This window comes from Oxyura jamaicensis, chromosome Z, assembly GCF_011077185.1.
Source record: "Oxyura jamaicensis isolate SHBP4307 breed ruddy duck chromosome Z, BPBGC_Ojam_1.0, whole genome shotgun sequence".
NCBI classification, from domain to species: Eukaryota; Metazoa; Chordata; class Aves; order Anseriformes; family Anatidae; genus Oxyura; species Oxyura jamaicensis.
In genome coordinates, this window is record NC_048926.1 from 11,455,260 (window position 1) to 11,478,578 (window position 23,319).

At 40.6% G+C, this 23,319-nt stretch overlaps 1 long non-coding RNA gene across 1 annotated transcript in view; it reads right to left on the minus strand.

Annotated features, from left to right (window-relative positions):
- Window positions 1-9,462: 9,462 nt before the first annotated feature.
- LOC118156567 overlaps window positions 9,463-23,319 on the minus strand; it is a 754,908-nt gene continuing 741,051 nt past the window's right edge. Inside the window, exon 3 of the long non-coding RNA XR_004746318.1 lies at window positions 9,463-9,701. This is a non-coding gene — a long non-coding RNA (uncharacterized LOC118156567). The remainder of the gene's footprint in view (window positions 9,702-23,319) is intronic.

Sequence of the window (23,319 nt, forward strand, 5' to 3'; positions counted from 1 at the left end):
ATTCCATCTAAAACATGGTTAAGTACTTCTATGGTGCTTGGAAAAAAACGCCTACACTCCCAAACTCCTGGATACTTTTCTAGTTTCTCTATAATCAGTTTGCATACTATTTCTCATGCATCAGGTTTCACAGTTTCCCTATACAGTCTGAATATTGTTATCTGGCAATTTTAAGCACTCACTAGACTAGACATCTTACTGAAACCACTTGCTGATCGCCGTAGAAAGTTGATCAGGAGAAATTATTGTCAGAAACAAACAGAGCAAAGAATTAAGAGAAGAATCTCAGCTGAATGTCATATCTTCTTAATTTTTTAACTCTGCACTTTTACAAAGGATTACCTCAGCTTGCTGTGTTTCAGCAAAGAAAAGAAGACTTCTCAGCAAAGAACATGAGAGGAGCACATTCTTTGTGGAATTTGCCCACTTCTGGCCCTTTTGCAGAAATTACAGGGAGTAGAGCCTTTTGGGAGGGCCTGCAAAGGTCTTCCATTTGCAGGACATACATGAGTTTTAGGCCTTTGACCTGAAGTTTTAATGCAGAAACAGCACCAAGGCTCTGTGCTGCCTCAGCAGTCTCACAACCTCATCTTCTAGATCATGAACCTGGGTGCTTTTCCTAAAGAGAATTCCCTTGGGACCAAGCAGGGTTTTGCAGCCAGCAGCAACTTCAAAGCTCTTCCAAAAGATGACATTTTTGCATTGGAGCTCTACATCAGGCACATCCCAGTTGTTCCTGCAGGACAGCAGACAAAAAATGTTTTCTCATTGGGTTGGTTCTTACTAGCTATAAGTGAAGGAGAGAAGAGAGCTCATCTGGCACAGTGCTAGCAGATTGCTTTGCAAGATCTTCTCTACTTTCAGATTCATAGGCAGCATTTCAAAGACAGGAGGCAAAGATTGCTGATACTGAAACACAAGCATAAACAATCATTAAAAATAAATAAATAAAGGCAGAACAAAGAAGGTTTTTGCAGCTGCAGACAGCTATTGCCTTTTCCTCTTCTTCAGAGATTTTTGCACTCTCCCAAAGCACCAGATTCCTCTAACTCTCCTGCACATCACAGACCCTAAAACTGCCAATCTGCAGAGCAGTCCTCCTCCAGGGATCAGTGTATTAGTGAGCCTCAGGTCTTACTGGGTGCCAATGTGTGACTGGTTGAGAGAGGCAAGTACACAGGTGTGTTGATGAACATAGGAGTTACTCCTGCAGGGCAGTATAATGCCAGGATTTCTCAGGGTTAGGATTAAAAATGAAAGAGCGGAGTTATGTTCCACCAGATCAGCTAGTTCAACATTACAGTTGCTCTGTTTTTAATGAAATGTTTAAAGACATGGAAGTAAGGCCTGTGCTTTAATACCTTGCCTTTAACTCCATGTCTATAGTAAGTCATACAGTGAAGAGTTGCAGAAGAACTGGACCAGAAGATGTGGAATTCCAGTAAAACAGTGCATATGAAGGAAAAGGAAGGAAATGCATGAATCAAGGCTGGATGGTAAAAAATAATTGCAAGATCCTAAGGAAATAAGTGTAGCAAGAGAAAAGAGACATGCTAAAGCATGAATCTGATAGAAAACAATAGGATGAGTAGAAGGCACAGCAAAAACAGAAGAGACAAATTATTTTACAAAAATCTGACTGAATAGAAAGCATTCTTAAATTAACTTGTCAAATGTGATAAGAAACTGAACAGGTATTTGGGCTGGGATTTCACCCAAGGCAGCAAAATGCCAGCAGCAATTCTGACTCATGTATTTGTGAGTCAATTTTTCATCAGATGGCTGCTAGAACAAGGACTGTTTCACTTGAAAATGTATTTTTATGCTGATCTAAACAAATTGAAAACATTTTCATTTGTTTTTCATGAGCAACACAGATGTTGTTTGGCAACTTTCATACAAAGCACCATAGATAAAAACCGTAACAGCACAGCGGAAATGGATGAAGTCTATTTTTTCAGCAGAACCAAAGATCTCCAAAGCTTTATACAGTCTTTGCCAGGAAATGAGGGGAGATTAAATGAGGTTGGGGTCTCTGTGTTTGTGTAGTTTCATCCATCTCACATGGAAACAAAAGAAAAATCCCTGAAGATTTTGTTCTCATGCTGGAAACTCCAGTAGGCAGGAAAGTACATTCTTTTAAATCCACTGAACATTTTAAGTTTATTCATTTGTACTGCATATGTACTTTCCCCAGATGTAAATCAGTAATGGAAAAGCTAGTATCAGAGTTTGCAATGAATGTGTAGCCTACATGCAAATTTTAACACAGAAACTTAAAATTTTTGATGGCTAAAGGCTGTAATCCTTATACAAAATACTTTGTTTCCACAAGGATTTGAAGAGTTTACACATATAAATCACACCATTTGTTCACCCAGAGCATAAATTGTACAACATTAGCCACAAATTAATTTTGGAGTGAAATGGCTTTTACTACCCTCCCTGCCTACACAGGTGTACTCTTGATAAACCTACGGACAGATAACAAGGCAGTTAAACTGAAGACTGTAATCATGTACTACATGATTGAGGGCCAGCCCTTTCTCAGGCATTATCACTTGAGACCATTCAATTTCATTAGCCTTAACTACATCCTCATAATATCCCACTAAATAATTCTTTTAAATTTTCAGCCTCTTTGGCATTTAAGCCTTTGAATACAGACAATTAATGTTTCCCTTTAGATATCTCATAGCCAAGCTATGTATATATTTAGCTGTTTTATCTTTCCTCATAAATTCAGCCCTTTAATAATTGTTCGGCTGTTCTCTGAATCATTTCCAGTTTGGCACAATCATTCTTATAGCAAGTTGCTCAAACCTAAATGTATTTTTTTTAGGTATGGACTCATCAGAACCATATGGCCAGGTTTCTTCACCATGACCTAATGCCCAGCAGCTTGTAAATATTTTTTTCTTGCTACCATATTGCACTGAAAAGTCATGTCAAATGTCTTATCTGTGTCTTTTTCAAAGCTGTTTCCCATACCTCTCCATTTCTGTCTTTCATTCTATATGTTTCTTTTGTTGTCATTTGGCAGTAATTCATTCCCTGGAAGTGTTTACATTGTATTTTTCTACTTGTAACAGGAGGATGGTGGTTTAAGATACTAGTAAAAGATTTGAGAGGCCTGAGCATATTTTCCTGCTCTATGGAAAAGGAGACTGGTATGACACTTTGTCACTAAGTAGTGCTGTGAGCATAAATACATTTCAAGTACTGCAAAACACCCATATGTACTGATATTGGTGTTATTTAAATGCCAGAGATAAAGTCCCTTATTTGTTGCAATGTTTTCAATTTCAGTAAATATTTGAATAGTAGTTTCTGTCCTTCACAGTGTTTACCCTTCCCAATTTATCTGTGATTTCACGGAATACACTCCTAGGTACCTGCCAAATAACTGCATAAGTTTAGCATGATTCTGGATTGGTTGGTACATAAAAAAAGGGGCTGTTGACAAAAGAAAAGAAATTCCCAAATGTCTCTATAGTATTCGAACAACTGTTTCTGCAATTAAACATTTCTGAGAAATGCAGCGTCACTAGCAACTGGTTCTGTTCTTGTGCAAGGCAGTAAAATTACTCACATTGTCTCATTGTTTGCTGGTATTTACAGCTGTATCTGTTAGCCTTTAAAATGGATACAGTGGGTGGGCTGGTTGTTCCTGGTAGCAATTACCAAACCATTAATGCTGGCTTCCCAGTATATCAAACTGGAAAATGCCCCTGCTATTTATTTAGCAGGTAAAATCCTGTCTAAATCTGTTGGCTGATATGTACAGTATGTGTGTCTGTGCATATAGGGCTATGAGGCTGGGAATTGGCTATCAGCTTTCAAAAATCATTATAAGAAAAAATGTCTTCTGATATTTTGAGGAAAATATTTTTCCAGTCAGACATTCAAGCCCATCTATAGGCAGGACCTCTGGTGACATAGATGTCTTCCTATTTCTTTAAATAAAAGCTCAGGATGGCCTATTACTGAATCAGACTCATAGAATGGTTTGGTTTGGAAGGGACCTTAAACACCACTCAGTTCCAACCCCTGCCATGGGCAGGAACACCTCCTACTAGATCAAGTTGCCCAAAGCCCCATCCAGCCTGGCCTTGAGCACTGCCAGGGATGGGGCATCCACAGCTTCTCTGAGCAACCTGTGTAAGTGCTCAGAGCACCACCACCCTCATATGCACAATTTGAAAAGAGATCTCAAAAGAAAATAATAAAATACTGAAAAACTTAAATAATAATAATAATAAAGAGATAATATTGATCTCTAATAAGTCTTTTCTTTTCCAATAATGAATATTAATCCTTCCCAAGATGAGTTTCACTGCTGCCTGAAATCCTCGTGTGGATATGTGGATTTTCTTGGGAAAAAGACAACAATTTGCTTTAGTGAGGAAGGACAGACCATGTTTTTGTTTTGTTTTGTTTTGTTTTTGTTTTGGTTTTGGTTTTTTTTGTTGTTGTTGCTTTGTTTGTTTTGTGTTTTTTGTTTGTTTGTTTGCTTGTTTATTTGTTTGTTTTTCCCATTATAAGAACCAGCTTGTTCACTGTTTCACTGCTGAAAATTATGCATCCATGTCTTCAGTGAGTAGTTCTTACTCCATAAATTGTTTGCAAAGGTTTCATCAGCAGCATCTGAAATTTGAAATGTCTGCCGCTGGTTAGTGGCAGGGCTGTGAGATATTTTTCCTGCTGTTAGACTGGACTATTCAGCCATGAACAGGCTGCTGCATGAGTCCCAAGTGGCATATTTGAATGCAAAATGTCACTGTCTTTGTTTATATCATCCAAAGTAAGCACCAGTTACTGTTTCCACAGTTGAACCTAAGTGTTTTCTTTACCTATGTTTAGGCTAGTAAAACAATTTGCATTCATGAAATGATTTAAATGCACCTTAATTTTTCATCTCTCCCAGCTAGCAGGCTCTGGGGAGCTGCTGGTGATTAAATGTGAGTAAAACATTACCTTGAGCCTCGGAGTAAGATGCACGGACACGCAGTCTGCTAAATGTACTTTGGGCCCCTAATCTAGTGAACTATTGATTTCCATTTTTAAGACCCTGAAAATGGATCTTGTGGTATGACGTTCATGGTAGTTATTCAAAAATGCTGGGCTTAACATGCACCTAACTTTCAATAGCCATAAAACAGCCTTCACTAAACTTTTCAGGATGTTGCGATATTTAACGTCTGCTGGTGCATGTGTTAAAGAAACATCCTGAGGACACAGATTATGTGATGAATAAGAATCTGCCACTGTGTTGAAATTCAATGGAAAAATCTCTACTATATTCTTAGCAATTTTTTTTTCTTTTATTATCTGTGGGCTTACACTGAGAATATCTCTCTAAGTTCTTTCAAGCCAGCGTTCACTGGCACAGTTGAACACAGTTTTCATTTGCTCAGAAATTTGGTTGGCAATTGTCAAATAAAGAGACTCTTACCTGCCTGAACCAATCCCTGGTTTTAACACTGCCTGTTGCTTCATTTGGAAACATTGCAAATGCTATGTTTTGTAACTGACAGCCTAATTACAGTCTAGTGATTAGAGTTTGGCATATTAGACTGCCTTTTGGAGCGCTTTAGTTTTAATGTTTTGCATGAACATTTCATAACTTAACATCATAAAATGGCAAGCTAAATTAATTCACAGGCGTGAATGGACCTGAAAAGTTTAACCTTGACCAAATTTTTCCAGCTGGCTTTCCATTCCCAGTAACTCTCTCTTGTTACAGCACATGCACATACTTAAAAAAAAAAAAAAAAAAAAAAAAAGTAAAAAAAGTGTTATATCACCAATGCTACTGAATATAAATGTTTGTGCACACAGTGCGTGATAGTTTCTGTGCAGGTAGAAACCTCCTCCTCCTCTTCCTCCTCTCCTCTGGCTTTATAATTTTTTTTTTGTTTCAAATTGTATAACTCTTTCGGCAGTCACAGATGTGCCAAGAGTCCAGCTTTGGCTGGGGTGGGTTTTCTTTGTATCGGTTACAGAGGTCCCTGCCAATGTCTCGGCTCTGCTGGCTGCAGAGGGCTGATCCCTAAGCACAGCAGCACCTCTCTTGGCTGCTTGTTGCCCCTGTTGCTCGGGCCTTACTCATGGCCTCAGCCGTACAGGCCTGCTGCTTCGCGCTGCTCCCATGTCTCTGTGCTGCCGGTGCATGCAGGAGCAGATGTAGGTGTTCGCAGAGGAGGAGAGCAGCCAGAGACGGACAGAGCAGAGGCTGTCCCAAAACAAGAAGACACAGACTGCCAGACGTCCCTGTGAATGCATGCTGGCAGAGGCAGGTAGATGAAGAGTCCAGAGCAGAAAGGAAAGGCAGGGTGGATCCAGTGAAAAGAAGAGGAATATAAATCCCCTGGGATCATCAAGGTTAGAGAATGGGTCCTGTGACATTTTACATGGGATGAAGGGTTTTGTCACCCGGAATGATGATTTGCTGCCAGCCCTTTAGGATGATGGTGGACTGGAGAAAACCTGTGTTAAGAATCACTTTGCAGCCAGTGTGCTCAACCCCAGCATTCACCCACAAAATATTTTATTTCTGGGTTATACCACCAAAGTCAACAAGACAGATTTTGTTGAGGACATTGGCTCAGAAGCACAAGACTAGGGAGCAGAAGGGACAATGGTTGCTCAGAGCTGCTTATGAAGAAAGGCCTCTTATAACTATATATGAATTGTTTTGCAGTGCTGGAAAGCAAGGAACAGGCCTAAAATGTTCCTTCCTGTCTCTGGTATGCCCTAGTGAGTCTAGTCTCCAGGGTTTGGTGCACCAGCCAAAGGACTGTCTTCTGGCTAAGTCCCTTGAGACCCCATTATATTACCAACACACCAAAGCAGAAACCATTGTCCCAGGAGATACTACTACATTATCTAATTAACTAATACCGTAATATTAATGAGGCTGGTCACAGCTATACCTTGATCATAAAGAGCTCTATGTAGCTAAGTAACCACTACTCACTCATATCAAACACAAAGACTTGGTAGTCAGTGTTCACCTCAGTTCCAGGACAGCCTGATCAGGAAATTTTATCCCACCAGGTGGATATCAACAGATTTGCAGCTGGGCCATTTATCTGTTAGTAGGCTGATTTATGTGCAAAACCATTTATTTCTCAAACTGTTGTTATTGGACTTTCAAACAATCAATGAGAATCCAGCTCCCCATGACTTTCTGACACAAGAACTCAAGTTCAGGGAAATTATTCTGCTCTCTGGCAAAATTGTGAGGGAATCATTTGGCCTTCTTGCTGCAGGAATCGGTCATCTTTTCACAAAGCCCTAAAGACTTGCCAGGCTGAGCGTCTAAAGCTGAAAATACAAGAGGACTGAACAGGTAGACAGATTTTTGGCTTGCTGTTGTGTTTTCATCTTTCTCAAATGTTGTAAAATTGCAGCACCAACAGCTAAGCATCAGAACCTGAACCTTTGCCCTAGATTTTTTGGGCTGAACCTTTCTGACATCTGTCTCTAGGCAGTGTTTGTGTGGTGTAGAAATGATCCAGGCTGCCAAAACATCGAAAAGCAAACAGCAATAAAGGTTTGGTTATTTTTGTTTGTTTTGTTCAACACGCTTCATATAGAGAGAGCTAGCTGGGTAATGAAATGATATATAAACCTGTTACATGAATTCCTACAAAAAGGAATTTCTACAAGTTTAGTTTGAAGAGTGTCTGGTAGGGAATTAAAGCATTATTAAATCATGCTTATTTGGGCAACTTTCCATTCTTCATGAGAATGCTAACTAATCATAAGAGTTGTGTATTTTAGCACAAATGATTAATGATAGCAGAAATGTGTTCTGTCTTCACCATTACTATTGCTCATCTTTAAGTCTGGGAACAAGAAAAATGGCCTGTTCTAAATATTGCTTGTCTTGTTTGTCCTGAAATCTGTCATGGACAGATCATTCCACTAGTCAGAACCAAGGCTGCCAGGGGATCCAAAACATGCTGAGAGCTGGAGTGGGTCTGGCAAAGCAGAGAGTTTTTCAGGTGCTGAATGGATATGGATCAGGAACAGATCACCACTCTATCAGGGGTAAGGAATAGGGAATGGTCCTGGATGTCATCTCCAACCACATGGAGGAGAAGCAGGAGACCAGGAGTAGTCAGCATGGATTCACCAATGGGAAATCATACTTGACCAATCTGATAGCCTTCCCTGATGGAATGATTAGCTGGATGGATGAGGGGAGAGCAGTGGATATGGTCTACCTTGACTTCAGCAAGGCGTTTGACACTGTCTCCCATAATATCCTCCTGGGCAAGCTCAGGAAGTATGGGGTGGATGAGTGGACAGTGAGGTGGATGGAACTGGTTGGATGGCAGAGCTCAGAGGGTTGTGTTCAGCAATGCTGAGTCTAGTTGGAGGCCTGTAGCTAGTGATGTCCTCTAGGGGTCCGTACTAGGTCCAGTCCTGTTCAACCTATTCATCACTGACCTGGATGATGGCACAGAGTGCACCCTCAAAAAGTTTGCTGATGACACAAAACTGGAAGGAGTGCTGACACACCATAAGTCTGTGCTGCTCTTCAAGAGGCATCTAGATAGGCTGAAGCACTGGGTAGTGAGGAACCTCATGAAGTTCAACAAGGCAAGTGCAGGGTCCTGCACATAGGGAGGAATAGCCCCAAGCACCAGTACAGACTGGGGGCTGACCTGCTGGAGAGCTGCTCTGCAGAGAGAGAGAGACCTGGGAGTCCTGGTGGACAGCAGGCTTACCATTGAGTCAACAATGTGCCCTTGTGGCAAAGAAGGCTAATGGTATCCTGGGCTGCATTTGGAAGAGTTTTGCCAGAATGTTGAGGGAGGTGATCCTCCCCCTCTACTCAGCCCTGGTGAGGCCTCACCTGGAGTCTTGTGTCCAGTGTGGGCTCCCCAGTACAGGAGGGACATAGAACTACTGGAGTGAGTCTAGAGGAAGGCTATGAAGATGATGAGAGGACTGGAGCACCTGTCCTATGAGGACAGACTGAGAGAACTGGGCCTGTTTAGCCTGGAAAAGAGAAGAGTGAGGGGAGACTTCATTAATGTGTATAAATATCTGAGGAAAGGGTGTTGAGAGGTTGGAGCTAGTTTCTTCAGTTGTGCCCAGCAATAGGACAAGAGGCAATGGGCACAAACTGAAGCACAGGATGTTCCAGCTGAATATGGGAGGGCACTTCTTTACTGTGAGGGTGACAGAGCACTGGAACAGTCAGAACCCAGAGAGGCTGTGGAATCTCCTTCTCTGGAGATACTGAAAAACCCACCTGGATGCCACCCTGCACAATGTGTTCTGGGTGATGCTGCTTGGCAGGGGAGTTGGACTAGAGGATCTTCAGAGGTTCCTTCCAACCCTGCCCATTCTGTGATTTTGTGGTTCTATGATGATTCTATGATGACACCACCATTTCAGGTAACCAAGAGATACTGTTCGTTTCTACCATCCTCCTTGGACAGCCAATATCTGATGATGTTCCTGATATTCTTTAAACAACTTTTGATTTCTTATGCATGTTCCCACTTCCTTGGGCCAATTTTCTCATGCCCAGGCTCTTTTTCACCTTCCCAGGTGATAAGTTGTTCCTCAGTTTCTTGTTGTGTCCTCCTCAATGGTCTCTTCAGGGTATCTCCCATGCTCAGGTGTCCAGCTGCAAGTCAAGGATGTCCCTGGCTCCCAGGCACAGTTCTCAGGCCAAGCTCCGGGCCTGGACCCCAGCCTGGCATATATTTATAGAATCATAGAATCATAGACTATCCTGAGTTGGAAGGGACCCAATAAGGATCATCGAATCCAACTCCTGGCACCACACAAGTCTACCCAAAAGTTTAGACCATGTGACTAAGTGCGCAATCCAATTGCTTCTTAAATTCAGACAGGCTTGGTGCAGTGACTACTTCCCTGGGGAGCCTGTTCCAGTGTGTGACCAACCCATCGGTGAAGAACCTCTTCTTGATGTTTAGCCTAAACTTCCCCTGCCTCAGCTTGACACCATTCCCGCGGGTCCTGTCTCTGGTGATTACAGAGAATAGGTCACCTGCCTCTTCACTCCCTCTCACGAGGAAGCTGTAGACTGTGATGATGTCCCCCCTCAGCCTCCTCTTCTCCAGGCTGAACAAGCCCAGTGACCTCAGCCACTCCTCATATGTCCTCCAGGCCATTCACCATCTTCGTTGCCCTCCTCTGGACACTCTCCAACAGTTTAATGTCCTTTTTGTATTGTGGTACCCAGAACTGTGCGCAGTACTTTACAAGAGGCTGCACCAGCATAGATATTGCTCCTGTCAGCATGGAGCAGCAATTTCACGTCAACATTTTCTCACAACAGTCATGTTAATTCCCTAAGTGCTGCCATCAGGGGCACCCCAAGAGCCTTGTGATGTCACCACAGAGTCACTGTCACCCTATGGCCTCACAAAAGGCAGCTGTCCATAAGAGCCCTGAGCATCCAGCCTGTGTCCAGTCCAGCTAGTGGCACTCGAGAGGTTGAGATCCTACAGCTGGAGTGTGAGTTGGAGGTGTTGCTAGTGGAAGGCATGAAGTTGTGGTCATTCAGGTGGCACGCAAGACATCAAGGTCTTTCCTGTGACACAAGAGAAACGAGGTCCTTCTGGGAGGCAGGTGAGACACCCCAGTCCTTCTGGTGGAACTCAAGATGTCAAGGTCCTTCTGGTGGAACATGAGACGTCGAAATCTTTCTGGTGGCACGTAAGATGTTGAGAACCCTCTGGTTGCAGGCAAGGCATCAGGTTGCTGCTGGTGGGCTTTGACCCTCTGAGATTCTACCAGTGACGTGCAAGGGAGGTGCAGAGAACTAGAGGCACTTGATACCTTCTTGTCATCAGAGCAGTGTCCTGCAGAGCACTAGCATCTCCACATGAGGACTGGGGCGAGCACCATGAGCCAGCCACACCAGGAGCTGCCAACGGAGGCACCCAGAGAAGAGTCGTGCACCATCTGCCCGGGCCCGCTGGTTGATGCAGCTCAGCTGGACCCCTGTGGGCACTCCTTCTGCAAGGAGTGCATCCAGCTGTGGGCCGCCCACAGAGCCACCCGCCCGCTCTGCCAGCAGCTCATCCTAGCCATTGTGAGGCTGATGCTGTGCTCCATGCAGGACGCCTTGGCTCGCTGGCCCTGGGGAAGGGCCCAACACAACGCGGGGTCAGGATGGTGGCAGCAGCAGAGGCAGTGGAGCCCCTCTAGCTCCTGGTCCCACAGTGTCTCACCCAGGTGCAGGGAGTGCAGCCCCTCCACGACACGACAGCTTGTCTGAAGCTTCTCGTGGCACTGGGAGCAGGACAGGTGCAGACGGCCCCAGTCCCCACTGGACACCAATGCCAGGGACACTTAATGTCTGCATAGGGCTCAGGAGGAGGAGCCAGGGGCCAGTGACCACGCAGGCCACCAGGCCAGGCCCCACATTTAAGGCAAAAATAAATAAATACTAAAAAGCAACCCAAATAGAAGTCATTTGGGGGATGTGAATTTATTATGAGATTGGGTAACTGGGTGAGGGCAGCAGCCATAAAGGTGACCATGCCCTAAGTGGAAAAATCATGTAGGGCTACATGAGGGCTACAAAGATGATGTGAGGACTGGAGCATCTCTTGTATGAAGAGGTTCTGAGAGAGCTGGGCCTGTTTAGCATGCAGGAGAGAAGACTGAGAGGGGATATTATCAACATATCCAAAAATTCAAAGGGAGGGTGTCAAGAGGATGAGGCTGGACTCTTTCCAGTTGTGCCCAGTGGCAGGATGTGAGGCAATGGGCACAAACTAAAACAAACTGAATATGAGGAAATGTTTCTTTACTGTGAGGGTAACAGAGCATTGGAACAGGTTTCCTGGAGAGGCTGTGGAGTCTCCTTCTTTGAAGATAATCAAAACCCACCTGGACGCAGTCCTTTGCAATGTGTAAACCTGCTTGGCAGGGGCATTGGACCAGATGATCTCCAGAGGTCCCTTGCTAGTTCATCCATTCCGTGATTCTGTGAGATTTTCCCTGAGGTATGGCCACAGAGGTGAAACTAAACATTGACCCTCTGTGCAGTTTAAATTTCCTCCCCATTTGCATCACTAGCTTCAGGCAATCAACCAGAAAGCTAGAGAGAAATAATTTACAGAGAATGGCTCACAAAGTTATTCTAAAAATTATTTAACAAAGCATTTGGCAATCATATGAAAAATAATGCACACATTCAAAGGAAGTTAGGATCTATTTGTGGTAGGTCACACAGACTGGTTTATTTCACATTTTTGTTTACAGGTGTGGTGGTTTTACCATGCTAGGCAGCTGAACACCACAACTGCTCTCTCACTCCCCCGATGAGGAGGGGAAGAAATAAAGGAAAGAACAACTCACGGGTTGAGATAAGGATAATTTAATTAAAGTGAAAAAATATTATTAAGGAAATATTATTATTAATTAAACAATTCAACTAAAGGGAAAAACGGGAAAGGGGAAGAGGGAGGGGGAAATGGAATAACAAAACAAACAAGTAAAGGCTATGTGGAAGTGCAGAGGAAAGAAATTACTCTCTATTTCCCACAAATGAGCGGTGCTTGACCACGTCCTTGAAGCAGGGCCTCAACGCACGTAGCCAGTGTTTGGGAGGAGGACAGATGTTTTCGCAACGAGAGCCCACCCCTCCCCTCTTCTTCCTTTTTCCACCTTTTAATGCTGAGTGTGACATCATATGGTATGGAATATCCCTTTGGTTGGTTTAGGTCAGCTGCCCTGCTGATGTTTCTTTCTCACTTTTTTGCCCACCCCCTAGGAGGGTTAGAGAAAGTCCTGATGCTGTGCCTGCACTTCTCAGCAGCAGACACAACACTGGTGTGATACCACTGCTGTTCTAGCTACAAGTGCAGAGCACAGCACTGTATGGGCTACTGCAGGGAAGGTTAACATCCCACCGACCCAGTGCAACAGGCAACAGTGTGACATGCTAACTAACATGGAACAGATAAACCTCTTTTCTATAGCTTCTTTCCCCAGTTTCCACCCCAAGGAATATTCTACCCATTAAATTCATCATTGCTTTTTATATCAAAAAGTGTTAGGCAAACACAATTACTTACCTATTAGCCATGACTCAATCAAGAATCACTCCAGGCTGTCCCCATCACATATCACATTTTTTTTTCCACTTAATTTACCTTTTGGGGTGGGTGCAAGGGATTAACACCCACCTTAAAAGTCAAGAAAATTTAATCATTCTTGAAACAGTTCATTCCACCTATGTGTATTCAGTTTAGCAACCAAATACCAGTGTATTTCAATATTTACCCCTACAGCTAGATGAGGTGGCAGCTAGAAGAGCTGCAACTTTGGGAAGATGGGGTTTATTATTTATTTATTTATTGCCTCCATTATTTATTGCTGCAAAAGTAATAGCAGAAAAAAAAAATGTATGAAATCTCACTGGAAGGCATTCCTGGGACATAGACTTTGAAAGTATGGGTCAGTGGTTTTCAAATAAATCAAGTGATGAAGATATTTAAGAAGAATCTTGTGCTGAACTGAAGCAGTCCTATAGGAGACTACTAGGCTAAGTACTTGAGAGTTCCTGGGAACTACCCAGTACCTCTTCACTAAAAATCTTGATGTTCACCCCCTCCTCTGTATGTGCAGATACTATGAAGATGGATGATCACACATAGCCTGAACCCAGCAAGTACAGACAGTCATTAAAAGCAGTCCTCTTGTCTGCCCTTCATGATTAAGTGATGTAAAAGGAAAAGCTCTGAATTTCAGGCTGCTGGTACAGGTTGTATTGGCAAAACAGCACTGTGCAAAGCTGTTCAGTGATTCGTGCAAAATGAATCAGTATGAAGGACAAAAACGTACTTCACTGTAAAACACTAGATTGCTCAGAGCATTAATTACCAGTTTTGTTGGCAACTTCTATTAAAATGTCAAGAATTAAAGAAATATTCTGGGCTGGATTCTGAGCTTGGTAACAGCAACCTAAATTATAGTAAAGAATCAATAAAGCATTTACAACAGAAAATATGTGAATTTGATTGATACAGATGCTATGTATATTGGTTTCTTATCACCGTGGCCTTTAATCACAAAAAATATCGGGGCCACACTGATTTGAGGAAACTAGCACTCTCTCCGTAGTTGTTATGTAGGTAAATGTTGTGGTTTAAGAGATAAAATGCATTTAGTTGAAAAATAATTATCCATAGTGTTAGCCAAGAAAAACTTGGCAAGCACTCTAATGTCATAGACCTGGAAAGTTATTTTCTTAAATAAGCAGGGCTAGATAAAAGATGTCAGTCAAAGACACAATTTCAATTAGACTTACTTCGGTAGAACTTTGTTATTTTTTTAAGAAATGTTTGCTCCAACCTTTGAACTAAATCAAACCATACAGTTTATATTTCTTTAGTTCTTCTGTGAATATTCTATCAAGGAAGCATATTTGCAGGAATAATAACTAAGCACACTTAAAGCAAATGCAACAAACATTTACGAATATTGATTCCTAATGTATGTTAAATCAAAAAATTGACCTTAAATGCTATTTTCTAATTAAAGTTATTTTAAACAGAAGCAAGCACATCAAGCTAAAACGTGTTTAAATACACATTATGCTAGATATATGAGATAGGTATTCAAGCAATATTCAAGCACTATTAGTATTGAATACTTCCTCTGTTGCCCTCATTTAAAAAATCAACCAGGTTCAAATAAATTTCAATTAGAATAATTTTACAAGTTTGGCACAATTTCAAATAGCTACTACAGTGCTGGAAACAGCAGGCTGTTAACAGCAATCCGTAAAACAAAATAAAATGTAAAATTCAGCTAATGAGTAGTTCACTGCAATTCTCTCTACATCTTAATAATTAGCATGTAAACACTTTAATATAAATATTAAATTACTACTTGTTTTAAAATGCAGCAGTAATTTCTTAACACACAAAGTGTAAAACCATTGGCTTTTCACACTAAAAAAAGAATATTTACCTTTCTGTTTTGATTGCACCAATAAAAGTGATTAGGAAAATTTGTAATATCATATGCAAAACTTTTTATATGGCTCTTTTTTTCTGTTGTTTAATGCAGTCTGTTCTTCATTGTATTGTAAGATAAATAGTGTTAACTCCTAGGCAACCCTAGCTAAAATAAATGTTTTGTACTTCGTGCAAGAAATGAGCTACTTTATCATTATCAAATGCAAAGTGTCCTAAGTTTATCAGAGCACAATGAATGTTTTCCTTAAGATGAACTTAGTATCAGCAACCTTACAAATGAGCAAATAAAAAACATGCCCTGATAAAAATGTGCTGAAAGCATTCCTTTTGTCAAAAACAGTTAAAGCGCACCATTCTTAGTGCTCTGGAGTGAGACAGGATTCCACATGCAGTCCACTCATTTTTAATTTATGAAGATTTACTTTGTTGAGAAGAAGGGGACAGACTTGCAAAGAGGATAAAACTTTCAAGCTTTGGAGTTAACCAGAATGGCAAAAAAATCAAGAAGTGTCCATTTATTCTTTTCATCCAGGAAAGCATAAGAGAATTGAAATATTTTAAGTATTGTCTGTTGGCTTATCAGAACATGAGAAAGAAAATACTCCAGCTGCAATGCAGTATTAAGCAAGGACCCAGCAGAGAGGCCTGGGAAGACTCAAGAGTTTTGGTGACAGACACTGGAGATCTGTTATCTATAAATGAAGTGTTTTTGGGCCATTCCAACCTGAATCTGTGTATCCAGGTCTTTTGGTTAAGTATAGAAGAGATCCAGATGGTTTTCTGGCAGTACAAACATCCTCAAATTCCCTCCTCCATGTGCTCCAGTGCTGGCTTAGATAGTGCACCTGTAGGGTTGAGAGGGAATTTCCCCACTCCATCCCACTCATTTGCTTTCAAGCTTGACCTATCTTGTTCTGCTGGAATTGCCAACAAAGGCTTAAGTCATGGAAGTGGTATTTCTATCTTTATGCAACTGAGAATTTAATTGAAGCTACTAATTCATTCTATATGCTGCCTGGAACAACCACGAAATCCTGACATGCTTTGCCCCTTTCCAGTTCAAGTCAGTGATCTAAAGCCAAACAGTTCTGTTTCTCAATGCTAATTCTATCATCCCAGAAAAATCAGTTTTCTCCAGCTGTGTTACTGGGAAATGATAAAAGAACACAGCGGATAAACAATGAAATGTGTTTTGTTTTGTTTTGTTTTTCTTTCAAATTAAACTGAAACAGTGCTTTGAAAGAGTTAAACCAAAATGTGCCACAAGAATGTGTTCAGCTTACTTCTCAGTTCTATATGTTTGCTCTCAAAATTTCATGGCTTTCTGCAGCTCAGCTGCTGCAGAGGCTGAATGGGTCATAAATACATCTGCAGCCTGGGTTCCCTCCTTCAATGCCTTCTGTAAGTTATGAAGACATGCTCTCTCCCCCCTCCCACATCTAGTGTTGTTCATTCTCCTCTATTTTAATGCTTATGAAACATCATCACCATGAAGCTCCTTCTAATAGAAGTCCAGAAAGGGAAGAAACAACTTAAGCCTTAATGACTACTTTCAGTTTTGTGCTGAATTTAGGAGAGCGTGCAATGGAAAGCTTCAAAATGAAATTTTAGTCCATTAACATAAGATTCAAAAGCAAAAACAGCACAACCTTCCTCATGAAGGAAAAAAAAAAAAAAAAAAAAAAAAAAAAAAAAAAAAAAGCCTTGCTTTTGAGAAGTGATACTATGTGATCCTGATTCTGACTATATGAACGGGGAGAGGATCAGCTCCCATCCCTTGGGGAAGCAGAATCAGGGCACTCAAGGGAAAAGGCTCGTGGCAGTGCTTGCAGCTTTGGGCTGCCATCTCTCTGCAGATGGCTGTGTCCCATACAGATTGCCCAAGCTGATTTGTTAGTGCCTCAGGACACTAAAGACAGCACTCTATGGAGATGTGGTCTTTGGGTCTCTCCTTGACATCTTGGTTTTACATTCACTGGGCATCTTAAAATCTCATGAGCCTTTCTAAAATTGTAAGTATGATCAGAATCTTTACAGATATGGATGCGTTTTTAAACAGTTAACTTCTATAATCCTGTTCCATGATGCAGAAATGTCACCTTCTTGCTCCACTGCCTGTAAGATGACATGAACCTATGCCTACATCTGGCATTTGACACAGTCAGGAAGATTGAGGTCATTCAGAGGGTTGCTTTCCTGGGGCAGAGCCTCCAGCTTTGAAAGCAAACATCCCAGCTTTTCTCTTGACATTTCATTTTGATAGCAACTCAAATGCACTTCAGCATTTGTCTAGCAACAGGAGATAATTGTGCCAGGGTGAGAGGGTCTCAGAGGGCCCTTCTGTTAAATTTCTGGAGTTCCTGTTGGGATCACTTGCTGTCTCTTGATCTTCTCTGAGCACAAACAGCTCTGAGTGATTTGCCATTCTCTGAAGTATCACACAGCACAGCACATGCAAACAATATACATTGAAGACGTCAGTTGGAATAATATTTTATTTTTACATTTTGTTCTATCTATAAATCTTTTATATGTAAACTTTAAAAAAGAATTTTAAAAAGTAAACCTAATGGGCTATCTTGATCACGTATATATTTTATATTTCAAAATATACATTGTACTGTTACATTATGAAAGTGAGCAAACTTAAAAAAACACACCAAGCTAAGTCTATAGTTACTGTATACACTCTAAACTTTTTTTTGTAACATCAATTATTGCCTGAGGACTTTGAACCCAGCTCTGCCATCCGTATCTATCATGATGTTTGTCAGAATGGCAGCCTTATCATATTACTATTTTTTTTTAAGGGATAGGTTGCTGGCCTGTCATTCAACTCCTATCCTGTAGGCAGCTTTTTGTCTGGATTTTGCACTTTAATGTCTCCAGTGATGTGGATTTTCAGTAATTTAAACTCTCACCAGTCTAAGTCTTAATGCATTTCAGAGCTTTCCTGCCATTCCAACACATTAAGGAAGAGACTCCAGGGAAAATGCCGTGTTTATGCTGCACTGTATTGCCTCTTGAGAAGTGCAGTGTGTTCCCTATACTGCCTCACTATGATTATATATTGGTGACCAGACTGTCACCTGGCCTGCACTTTGTTCTTCATTGCCACTGGTTGGAAACTCACTTGATATGAGAATGATAGGAGAGAAAGGGTCTGAATTTACCCACACATCTGGCCATTTCTGGGGCAGGCTTAAAAAGCAGATGTGCCAGGTAGGGTTTGTTCCCTTCCTTTCCCTGCCTGATTCCAGCAATAATACTTGACATTGATACTGCAAGTAGAAACAACAACAAAGAGCAAGATGCTCAGGGCTAAATGGCAAGTTGTGGCTCCCTCCTGACTTTGCTGGTAGAATAAGAGTGGAACAAAACAAGAATATACATTCTTATGTAGGTGTCGATATTGCTCTACTAATTTGCTCTCTGGCTTAATGCAACCAGTGAGTGATGTGAGGTAGAGGTGTTCACATTGGTAGGTGGGTTGGCACTGTTTTTTTGGAACCTGGAAGGGTGTAATGAGGTGCAAATCTCTGAAGGTTTTATATTTGGGTTGGGTTTCCATGTGGATTTAAAATGTATTCAAACATCTTGAATAAATTGCGAGGAGAGAGCTGCGTTCCTCAAGACATTTGGCACTTCTAGGTGCAATCAGAAACCAGACGTGGAAAAAACTTATTGAAACAGTCCTACACTTCAAAAGAAGTGCAATTTGGAGGTAGCTGTAGGTACAGGGAAGGTTCAAGGGGTATAGGAAGTACAGGACCCTGTCTGCAAGAGGCCAAATGCCTGTACCACCAGATCTCTTCACCACTTTAGCCAGCCTTGTCAGCTTCCCTCATGCTGAACACTCAGAGCATTTAGAGCACCAAAAATAATTCATCTTATCCTTCTTTAATGTCAATATTAGTTTTTTTGTATAAATATGAATCAAAAGGATTTACCTGCCAAGAATTCGGTCCAGAGTCCTGGGTTTCTTCTGCAACAGCAGATAATTTTGCTCACACCTAAACCATATGGTCTACTTTACGCATTACTTTCTAATACAGTTGAAATCCAGAGACATACAGTTAGGTCCTGGCAATAAAAACAGGGGTGCTGATTTGCAGACCCTTGAATTTAAAATTAATTTTAATTAGAAATGTGTGTGTATCCAAGCATCCTGAACTTGTGTCTGGTTCCTGTTTTTCTTTATTGTCAAGCCCAAAATCACTGTACTGAACACCTTACCTTTTGGGAAGTGTGGTTGTGGGTTTTTATTTTGTGTCCCAGATCTGTTCATGGAGTTAAACTGAATGTGCAAGTCTGTCCATATTGGACTGAATCTGATCTCACACTAAAGCAGATCAGATGTAACCGTAGTAAAGTAAATGGAACTAACTGGAACCTCATAACTTCTACATCAATTGAATTTCACTTACTTCCATGAAGTTGATTTTTATTTACACTGATTGAATGAGAACAGAGTTAGACTTCATGTTAAAGTCATTATTTGCCTTTTGATTTTAGTAAAAATCCCAATACAGCAATGTAGAAATAGTGTGAGATTTTCCTGCTAAAACTGCTAGTTAAGTATCTTTTGCATATGAAAATTTTTGTATTGTCTCTGTATAGAAATTCATGCTGTCAGATGAGAGAAAGGAGAAATAATCTGTAGCATTAAATTGTATTTTACAATTCAATCATTTGGAATATTTCCATATGTCATATTTACATTCACTTCTTATTTAATGCAATACAGATTTTTTACATACATCAACCTCGAAAGAAAATAACATGTGGAGAAGCCTACATAGTTATTTTGTTTAATGAAATGGTATGCTTTTGCTTTACAAAAGAATTTTAATGTGGAGAGTGCAAGACCTTGAAACAAGATGATGTTTCTTTAAATCAACTTTTTTCTGTTTTCATTGCCCAGCTCAAGCTGTGAAATAGTCACAGAAAATGTGAAGGTTTCATGTATTCTATCCAAGTCAATGATTTATCAAATTCAGTAATCACAATGAATAAACAAAAAGTTGTAATTGAATACTTGACACTGAAGCCCAAATATCCCCAAATGCCCCTTTATGGTCCCTATGCTGGTCTTGAAAACACAAATCACTTAAATTCCACTCTGAAATGTTTCCTGATAATCAGCTGCCACAGGTGCTGTTGTAACCTCGGGTGTTGTGTAGGCTGGTTTTCTGAGTGTGGTTCACTCACCCTTGTGATTTAAATGTACAGTTGCACACGTTTCAATTGAAGAAAGGAAAAATATTTTAGAAACTGCAGGAAGTGACAAGAGAGGTTGAATCAGTCAGCATCTAAAAGATATTTGGAGCCACAGTCAGCCCCCAGCTGGAATTATTAAATTCCACTGGATTGTTTAAATGAGTATTTAGCCTAAACAGTTTCACGTAGTTTATGTTGAGGCATTTTGAACTGATGGAGCTATTATGGATCCATGTGATTATAAACAACCACAAAAAATGCAAATAATGAAATGTAGATATATTTTTAAAAAAGAATTGCTACAAACAGAATAACTTTATAATTCAACCATCACATTCAAATCCAATAGAAGTAAATGCAGAATGTATGAAAATGTCTGAGTAGCACTCAGTATGGTTCAGAGAATGTAGGATGAGAGAAAAAACGAAAAAGAAAAAAAAAAAAAGAAAGAAAAAAAAAAAGACAATCCTAAGACAATCCTAGCTCTCTCTTCCTGCTTTCATGAGGAAAATTGCATTTTTTGGCTTGATTCCTTGGACTTTAATGGCAGAGGTTTGGAGGTACACCAGTATCCTGTCAGGATGGTGCAATCTCTTTGTAATTACTTATTTTATTATCAAGAAGCTTGACAGAAGAACAGTCAATTTTCTGTATTTGTATATTTGTGTGTGCCCATATGTATATGTGCTCTGCACCCTTGTCTCTCATTCATAGCAAGCACTGCATCTTCCAAAAATGGTCCATTAATTTGCTGCTGAGTAGTTAGGCAAGAAGATTGCTATTCACAAATAAGAATGTTATATAAAGACCCCTACCAGTGACCAGTTTCTACACTGAAACGAGACCTCTCTGCAAGCATAATATGCTGAAGTGTTTAGAGGTGATAATGTCTAAAAATACAAGGCTGTCACCCCACCAGCTTTTGGGGAATAACACCTCCAGATAGATTTAGAATTTACTGTTCTATTTGCCATGGTGGACAAAGGGAAGACTAGAGGGGACAAAAATAAGCTTCAAACACATGACCATATGCAAGAAAGCAAAAACTCTTGAGCATCCTTTAGTCTTCCTTAAATAACAAGAGAATTTGTTGGGGTTCTTGCAGGTTGGTTAGTATCTGAAGTAACCATCTGACGTGGAGTAATTGATGGGTCACTAGGAATTTAGCACATAACTTGTGGCTCAGAGACGAGCCTGGTGGCTCTGTCCCCATGAACCTTGAGACTTTGCTAGATTAGAGATATCACACATGCCACATACCTTGCAAGGATTAGGCTGTTGGTCACTGGATCCAAGCTGATCCACATTCCTGGCTTTGCACTATGTAAAGCTGCATTGAGTGGGTTTATTTTGACAGATTTTTCATGTACAGTAATTTCTCAAACCTCCTTTTGCTGCACAGTGTGAATACAGCCTATGTAATGTGCCAGCCTTTTTGCAAGTCCAGGGCATGCAGGGGAAGGTGTTTCTCTTCCATTTTGAAAGGACTTCCCAAATCTTTCATTTTGAAGTTCTCTTTCAATCTAAAGTCTCCTTTAAAGCCATTGGTTTGATTGTAGTTTTACATCAAAATTAGGTTTTGAGCTAAGTAAGGCAGGCAGTAACTGTAAATCAGTCCAAGTTGATTGGAAAACATTTGGAAGGACAGTTCATGATGACGTTTAATATTTGCAACAAAGTCCAAGGCAAGTTGCTACTGAATGTTTCATGGAACGCTTAAGATTTCATAGCCATGTCTTTAACAACTAGCCCATTGTTATTTATTGTTTGCATGTCTGTACGAACAAGGGGTCACACTGCAGCACAGACACAAGCTTTAAAAGTTAGGCTTTTATCTACGCACTGCTGTCTGCTACCTTTACCAATATTGCTGTAAATTATAAGTATTCTCTTGGCACTGCCTGCTACTGTTGATGCGATGTGGTCTTTACTCCCTTCCTATATTCTGCAGACAAGCAGCTAATCAGCATGACCATTTGCTGAGTGAGTTGACAACTGCAAGAACCAGATGTTAAGTACTAGAATTTATTTTTCCAGTAGGGTCATCTAGGTCTCTGATTTGTTTCCTAGCTAGCCTCTTCTAAAGTCTTTTATCTGCCTTCCTGGCAAATTTCCATCAAAACAATAAAGCGCTTACAAGTCTTAGTTTCCCCACAGTCATCATCTCCAATTGCAATTCCAAGAAGTCCCCTGTGTAAGGATGTGAAGGTTTTTTTTTTTTCCTTGCAAAAGCTGTGAACGAGGTACAGACTTTGTTATGTCAGAGACAATATTCATATCTTGTTTATAACGGCTCAAAAGAACATACTGTGAAGCTTCATTCACAGAATCGATGTTTCAAATTTATCAGAACAGGATTACGTTCTGATGTTTGTACAATTACAAAAGCTATCTCTGATGGGTGGAGGAACAATTTTGTTTTGGGTGGAGTGAGTCCATCCAAGTCTCCATGGGGAGCAAAGAAAGGACATGAAAAACTGGGATAGCCTTTGCAATCATACTGATAATAGACAGTCACCCTGAAAACACCAGAAAAAGCTTTTTTCTTAAAAAAAAAAAAAAAAAAAAAAAAAAAGTTAAATCCCCATGCATATTCCTAGTAAGGATTGTTGTTCTTCCCTTACTTTTATCCAGAGATTAATTTTAAGTAGAACAAACTTGCAGGAAATATACATAAACCTTTTTAAGAATACATTTTTCACGCTGCACATGGTTTGTTTTTGCATGAATAAAAACAGACAGGAATTGACAAATAAATGTTGACAAATACTTTCCTAAAAGACTCCTAAAAAGTGCACCTTCAAGCTACTGCTTCCTCTTTAGCAGATCTGCTTCCCTTAAGTTTTGGTTTGGATTAAAATGCTCTCTCTATTTTGCAGTTTTGCAGTTTTGCTATGAAGGTTTGGTTCTAACAGTCTCAAACTACTTTTCAGGCCTTAACACTTACATGCATTTTCAGGCACTGCCTCAGGTTGAAATTATTGTTCTTCCACTGTACACTTTTTGAAGGTGTCTAGAATTCAAGTAGTTTGGATGGCTATTATGAACAATTTCCTGTAAACACCTAATTCTTGGAGAAATGTGTCAAGTGACCAAAAAACATCCTAAA